Source organism: Salvelinus alpinus, chromosome 24 (assembly GCF_045679555.1).
Source record: "Salvelinus alpinus chromosome 24, SLU_Salpinus.1, whole genome shotgun sequence".
In the NCBI taxonomy this organism is placed as follows: domain Eukaryota; kingdom Metazoa; phylum Chordata; class Actinopteri; order Salmoniformes; family Salmonidae; genus Salvelinus; species Salvelinus alpinus.
The window spans coordinates 1811709-1819647 of record NC_092109.1 but is presented as its reverse complement, the minus strand read 5'-3'; the positions used below and the strand labels follow the sequence as shown (position 1 = coordinate 1819647).

The window sequence follows — 7939 nt, the reverse complement described above, 5'->3', positions numbered from 1 at the left end:
ACCAAATTCTATCAGAATTCCAGTCATTCTAATAAATGTTATACCGCTTGATCTTCAAGAATAGGACTTGGAAATATGGAAGTATAGATCAGCCAAATTGTTTTACTTGAGCATAACCCCAAAACTAAGGACTTATTAACCAGCCCTACTCTGTTTATGATTTTGTTGTCATGGAGGACTGATTGTGCTCATTGATTCGAGTTGGAAATAAATGCTGCGCTCATGGAATGGCATGCTTTGAGCACTACTGTGAAAAATGAATGCCATATGCTGCAGTTGCTATAGGCCTATTGTTTACCTTTTTGTTGGTGACACTTTGATATATTGATAATATGCAGCTGTTCAAAGCAAATCCAAACAATAACAAAACAGCCGCCCCGCCTCTGTTTTGGTAAAAAGCTGAGGGATGGCCCTGGAGAAATGTAACCACTCTCAGATGAATAGACAGAGCTACGGATGCAAGGACTGACCATCTTTGATATCAAAAGTATTGTTTTAACCATGTTATGAGGCTACACAGTGTTTGTTTACATTGAATGTTTACTAACATTGGAGTAAAACAAGTTAATATTTGGGGTTCTCATGGAGTGTGACAGTTGAACTAAGCTCATGAGGCATTTATAAGTTATATTCTTCAAGAATCAATGAATATATATATATATATATACAGTTGAAGTCGGAAGTTTACATACACTTAGTTTGGAGTCATTAAAACTTGTTTTTCAACCACTCCACAAATTTCTTGTTAACAAACTGCAGTTTTGGCAAGTCGGTTAGGGCATCTACTTTGTGCATGACACAAGTCATTTTCCCAACAATTGTTTACAGACAGATTATTTCACTTATAATTCACTGTATCACAATTCCAGTGGGTCAGAAGTTTATATACACTAAGTTGACTGTGCCTTTAAACAGCTTGGAAAATTCCAGAAAATCATGTCATGGCTTTAGAAGCTTCTGATAGGCTAATTGACATAATTTGAGTCAATTGGAGGTGGACCTGTGGATGTATTTCAAGGCCTACCTTCAAACTCAGTGCCTCTTTGCTTGACATCATGGGAAAATCAAAATAAATCAGCCAAGACCTCAGAAAAAAAATTGTAGACCTCAACAAGTCTGGTTCATCCTTGGGAGCAATTTCCAAATGAATGAAGGTACCACGTTCATCTGTACAAACAATAGTACGCAAGTATAAACACCATGGGACCATGCAGACGTCATACCGCTCAGGAAGGAGACGGGTTCTGTCTTCTAGAGATGAATGTACTTTGGTGCAAAAAGTGCAAATCAATGGCCATAAAAAAAGCCAGACTACGGTTTGCAACTGCATATGGGGACAAAGGTCGAACTTTTTGGAGAAATGTCCTCTGGTCTGATGAAACAAAAATTGAACTGTTTGGCCATAATGACCATTGTTTTTTTTGGTGGAAAAATGGGGAGGCTTTGCAAGCCGAAGAACACCATCCCAACCGTGAAGCACGGTGGTGGCAGAATCATGTTTTGGGGTGCTTTGCTGCAGGAGGGACTGGTGCACTTCACAAAATAGATGGCATCATGAGGAAAGAAAATTATGTGGATATATTTAAGCAACATCTCAAGACATCAGTCAGGAGGTTAAAGCTTGGTCGCAAATGGGTCTTCCAAATGGACAATGACCCCAGCATACTTCCAAAGTTGTGGAAAAATGGCAAAAAGTGCCCACCACAAAGCTCTGACCTCAACCCTATAGAAAATTTGTGGGCAGAACTGGAAAAGCGTGTGCGAGCAAGGAGGCCTACAAACCTGACTCAGTTACACCAGCTGTCAGGAGGAATGGGCCAAAATTCACCCAACTTATTGTGGGAAGGTTGTGGAAGGCTACCCAAAACGTTTGACCCAAGTTAAACAATTTAAAGGCAATGCTACCAAATACTAATTGAGTGTATGTAAACTTCTGACCCACTGGGAATGTGATGAAAGAAATATAAGCTGAAATAAATAATTCTCTCTACTATTATTCTGACATTTCACATTCTTAAAATAAAGTGGTGATCCTAACGGACCTAAAACAGGGAATTTTTACTAGGATTAAATGTCAGGAATTGTGAAAAACTGAGTTTAAATGTATTTGGCTAAGGTGTATGTAAACTTCCGACTTCAACTGTATATATATATATATATATATATATATACAGTACCAGTCAATAGTTTGGACACACCTACTCATTCAAGGGTTTTTCTTTATTTTAACTATTTTCTACATTGTAGAATAATAGTGAAGACATAAACACATTTCTTGAAAACAATTACTATTATTTTTTTTAATTTGGTTCAGAGGGAACTGCCATCTAACGTCAATATCCAAATCTGTGTGTACTGGATGAAAGCTAGAATCTGTGTGAACTAGCTAAGATCATTTAACTTTAGCATCCAAACATGTGTGAACTAGTTAAGACTATTTAAAGTGAACATCCAAAGCTGTGTGTACTGCATGTATTGTAACACTCCCTTGGAGGCGTGGGTTCAGATCCCACTTCTGACACCAATGTAATGAAACAGCAGGGAGCAGGTCTCGAACCCTCGACCTTCTAGCCCGAGGTCCGGCGCGCTATCGACTGTGCCGCAAAAGCATGCTCGTGCGGCAGAGTCGATTTCCGCGCTTATAAACCCAGGGTCGTTAGACTATAACTAGAACCTGTGGGCTGATGACAACCAAAGCTGTGTGTACCGGTTGTATAACTAGACCCTGTGAGGACTAGTTAATTAAGGCCTAAAAGAGAAAGTTCTGCGTGGACTAGAGAAAGCGCTATAGAAATAAAAGAGAATGCATTATAGAAAAGCGTAAGTAGTTATTTGGAGTCCTGCGTGGTACTGCCATATAATTAAAAAGACGGATTCCTGCGTGGTACTGCCGTAAGAGCTATGCAGTCCTTCGTGGTACTGTCATGGGTATTTAGGATAAATTACTTGAAGTCCTGCGTGGTATAAAATGATACGGTGTAAGATAGTAAGGTGCACCTGTAATTGTTTTAAACCAAACCCCATTTTAATAGTTAGAAAATACTTTTGTATAATAATTTTGTATAACAGCCAACAGACAGCACTAATAAATCAGTGGACGGGAAGAATAGTGGGACATAGTTGGAGAATTTATTATGAAAGTTATACTGCAGTGTGTGTAGGAGATGATTCTGTCTGGATCCAAGATCCCCCCAAAACAATATTTAGTAATGAATCAATTTGACATTTTTAATAAGAAAAGAAGACGTTCCTAACCAAATACTGTTTGTTTTGTGTGTTTGTCTGAAGCCTGAAGACTACTGGATGAATGAAAAAATGATGATGCGGAAATTGGTTGAAGGACATTCTAAAAGTATGAAGTACTGACATAAATTGCGTCTAAAAGAAATCTAAAACTACTCTGGAATGCGCGAAACGACAAAATAATGTAGACATTTGCCTAAAATATAATTATTTGAGCTGTACTGTTGCACGATGAGCGAGGAAGAGGGCTGGTTAGCGTAATTCATGGAAAATAAGAAACTAAACTGGGCCGGCAGTGGAAGTTGCCGAGAGAGAGATGAACTTTTAATTATAAACGAGACAAGGACATGAGGCTGAAAGCTGTAGACGGATATCTCGTTAACCCCATTAATTAATGTGTGGACACACATTTTTGGGAAAGAATGAGCGCAAAATGATGAACTGTTAAGCACTCTGATGGCCACAAGATGGCGATAAAGGACAAGATAAAGTGGACTCCTGAGGGTTTGCAGGCACTTGACAAATTGAAACATTCGCTGACCGCTTCTCCTTGTTTAGGTTTGCCAGATCATTCTAAACCATTTCATCTATTGGTGTTTGAAAAAAAAGAATAAATTAAAAGTGGTATTATGTCATTATACAGGATCACAGTGGGAAGCAGTGGCCCGTTCCATACTACTCTAAGAGACTTGACAGTATGGTGAGAGTGTCGGTGTGTTGCATCGGAGCTGAAAGCAGCTGCTACAGAGGCAGTGTTGGCCTTTAAAGTTCCTCACACTGTCCATGCTCTCATTTCACAGGCACGTACTGCTCACCCCAGCAAGGCTGCTCCATTACCACAATGTGCTGTTAACAATGTCTCATGTCACACTGAAGCGCTGTAGCGTCCTCAACCTTGCCACTCTTTATCAACTGACGATGACGGTGAGCCCTATAACTGTGCTGTCTTAGTTGACCAGGTCTGTAAGCCACGCCCTGATTTATCTGACATGCCTTTAATGAATTCTGATTAGGAACTATTTGTTGATGGTTCCGCTCAAAAATCCCCTTAAGGTGAACCATTAGTGGCTTACGCAGTAACTACGGCTGCCACTACCTTAGAAAGTGTTAAACTACCACCACATCTGTCAGCTCAGGCTGCGGAATTGTTTGCTCTTACTAGAGCATTTATTTTGGCTAAAAATAAGACTGATACGATTTATACTGACAGCAGGTATGCATTTGGGGTTGTGCACTCTGGAGCAACGTGGGTTCCTCACCTCATCTGGTAAGACAATTTCACATTCTAAATTGGTTGAACATTTTGTTGCACTTCCTGTCTCTGTTAAAAACATGTTTTTCCCTACAGCTACCGCAGGAAGGTGCCCCACAACCTAGAAGAAAATGTACCAGCCGATGAATTGTCATAGGCAACCCCAGTGGCCATGGGAGGGCTAGGACCGGACTCAATGCATCATGTTTGTCGCTTTTGTGGTCAGTCTTCTCATTGCAGCTGTTGTATGGGCCCTGGGAGAAGTGGCCACAATGCAACTGAAGAGGACCAGCACAGTCCCACGACGGGACTTAATAACAGCTGAGCCAACAGCAGGCTCAGGACGGGAGTCCAGCAAACCACAGCCACCACATTGTTTAAGAAGACAGAGATCGATGCATCAACGGATGAATGTCCTCTTTGTACAGATGAAGTGTGTACTTCTGTATAACTTTTTAATTGTTTAAATGATTCCCTTAAGAATGTTTTGCACCATGTGAAGGTGAAGTTAATTGGAAAGTTATTTAGAAAGTAAGAATTCACATTTTAAGTGGTTTGGACTGATTAAGATTTAGCAAAGTGAAAACTAACTAAATGTTTATGTTGTAAATATTTGTTATTGGTGTTAATACCGTGTTTGACTTATTGTGTGGGGTCTTTAGGTTTTTATTTTAGTGGATTTTTCACAGGATAGAAATGATACACCTTAAAGGGCACACACATGACATTTTCTGAAGTTTCTATTGCCAGTGTTTTGCTTGCATACATGTAAATTATCCTGATCACAAATGTACTGACAAACCCAATGTAAACCTGGTACACAAATTGTTTGAAATGTTTTTAAATAATGTCTAGGGTAAACACCAAATGATTAGGAAAAAGTTTATAATTCAGCAATAGTCCTATGTGTGAATCGGGAACATGACAAGGACAGAGTATGAGGGGCACCTGTCACTAATCAATTTGACTATTCCTTGAATTACCTTATGGGATATAATTAAGTTAAGGTAGGAGCAGATTTGCCACTTGTGGGAGTTCCCATAGGGGTAAATATGACTATGCAAATGGACTTATCATTCTTAGTGGAGATACCATGTAACCCTGACCCCATGACATTCTCTGTATTACACAACCACAGAGGCCCACCATCGTTTGCTAGGCTAGATAATACCGGGTTTGGAGGATGGATCATGCAACTGTGTCTGACCGTTGTTTTAGTAATTTTATTGATTTTGCAATATGTTTTCTGCAATATGTGTTGAAAACTAGTAACAAATTCAAAGCCAAATGTAATGTTAACGGTTGCCATGACCAGGGCCAGAATGCAGGATGTGAAGGATTAGCGGAGCTACCCTTTACTGCTGAAGAAAGTGATGTTTGACCTGTTGCATACTTAGAAATGTACCTGTTGAAGACAGAGGTTTGCTCTCACAAGGTCGGCTCAATGGGAGTGGAATATTGGCCGAACGCCCAGACTCTGTGATTGTCAGGTGTTATCTCTTATGCAGCCACATTCTCGGAGCAAACACTTTGCTGAGAAAGGATACACTTGGCTATCTTTGTTATACCTAATCAACAGCAGACACTAGCAAGTTAGAACTGTACATGGTAAGTTAGAAATGTACATGGTAAGTTAGAACTGTACATGGCATTTGTAGAAGGTTCAAAGTTTTACTCAACTCAATGACCCAAAGGAAGGTTATTGACTTTGGAAAACGAAATACCACTTGGAGGTTTTTGTCTTTTATAAAAGTTTTATAATGTTTAAGTGCTTATGTTTAACGTTGTATACAGTTTAACAATTATTTTATAGGAGACTGAGTCTCCTAAGGGAGGAATGTGAGAAATTATTTATTTACCTCCTTTGTTTAATATTAATAGTTAACAATTACAGTTGAAGAAGGAAGTTTACATACACCTTAGTCAAATACATTTAAACTCAGTTTTTCACAATTCCTGACATTTAATCCTAATAAAAATTCCCTGTTTTAGGTCAGTTAGGATCACCACTTTATTTTAAGAATGTGAAATGTCAGGATAATAGTAGAGAGAATGATTTATTTCAGCTTATATTTCTTTCATCACATTCCCAGTGGGTCAGAAGTTTACATACACTCAATTAGTATTTGGTAGCATTGCCTTTAAATTGTTTAACTTGGGTCAAACGTTTTCGGGTAGCCTTCCACAAGCTTTCCACAATATGTTGGGTGAATTTTGGCCCATTCCTCCTGACAGAGCTGGTGTAACTGAGTCAGGTTTGTAGGCCTCCTTGCTCGCACATGCTTTTTCAGTTCTGCCCACAAATGTTCTATAGGATTGAGTTCAGAGCTTTGTGATGGCCACTCCAATACCTTGACTTTGTTGTCCTTAAGCCATTTTGCCACAACTTTGGAAGTAAGCTTGGGTCATTGTCCATTTTGAAGACCCATTTGCGACCAAGCTTTAACTTCCTGACTGATGTCTTGAGATGTTGCTTCACAAAATTTTCCCACCTCATGATGCCATCTATTTTGTGAAGTGCACCAGTCCCTCCTGCAGCAAATCCCCCCATAACATGATGCTGCCACCCCCATGCTTCACGGTTGGGATGGTGTTCTTTGGCTTGCAAGCTTCCCCCTTTTTCCTCCAAACATAACGATGGTCATTATGGCCAAACAGTTCTATTTTTGTTTCATCAGACCAGAGGACATTTCTCCAAAAAGTACGATTTCTGTCCCCATGTGCAGTTGCAAAACGTAGTCTGGCTTTTTTTTATGGCGGTTTTGGAGCAGTGGCTTCTTCCTTGCTGAGTGGCCTTTCAGGTTATGTCGATATAGGACTCGTTTTACTGTGGATATAGATACTTCTGTACCTGTTTCCTCCAGCATCTTCACAAGGTCCTTTGCTGTTGTTCTGGGATTGATTTGCACTTTTCGCACCATAGTACGTTCATCTCTAGGAGATCTGCGTGGTCCCATGGTGTTTATACTTACGTACTATTGTTTGTACAGATGAACGTGATTTATTTTGATTTTCCCATGATGTCAAGCAAAGAGGCACTGAGTTTGAAGGTAGGCCTTGAAATACATCCATAGGTACACCTCCAATTGACACCAATTGACACCATGACATAATTTTCTGGAATTTTCCAAGCTGTTTAAAGGCACAGTCAACTTAGTGTATGTAAACTTCTGACCCACTGGAATTGTGATACAGTGAATTATAAGTGAAATAATCTGTATGTTAATAATTGTTGGTAAAATTACTTGTGTCATGCACAAAGTAGATGTCCTAACCGACTTGCCAAAACTGCAGATTGTTAACAATAAATTTGTGAAGTGGTTGAAAAACAAGTTTTAATGACTCCAACCTAATTATATGTAAACTTCCGACTTCAAATGTATATGTGTAACTTGATAACATTTGGAGAATTGTTGTCATTGAAACTCCTGTAAACCATGAAAA

The 7939-nt window shown here is 39.4% G+C and overlaps 1 long non-coding RNA gene across 1 annotated transcript; it reads left to right on the top strand.

The window, feature by feature from the left end:
- Positions 1-4207: 4207 nt before the first annotated feature.
- Positions 4208-5376, top strand: LOC139551927 (uncharacterized). Its single transcript, XR_011670332.1, has 2 exons — positions 4208-4510; positions 4592-5376. It is a non-coding gene; the product is annotated as an uncharacterized lncRNA (long non-coding RNA).
- The last annotated feature ends 2563 nt before the right edge of the window (positions 5377-7939 follow it).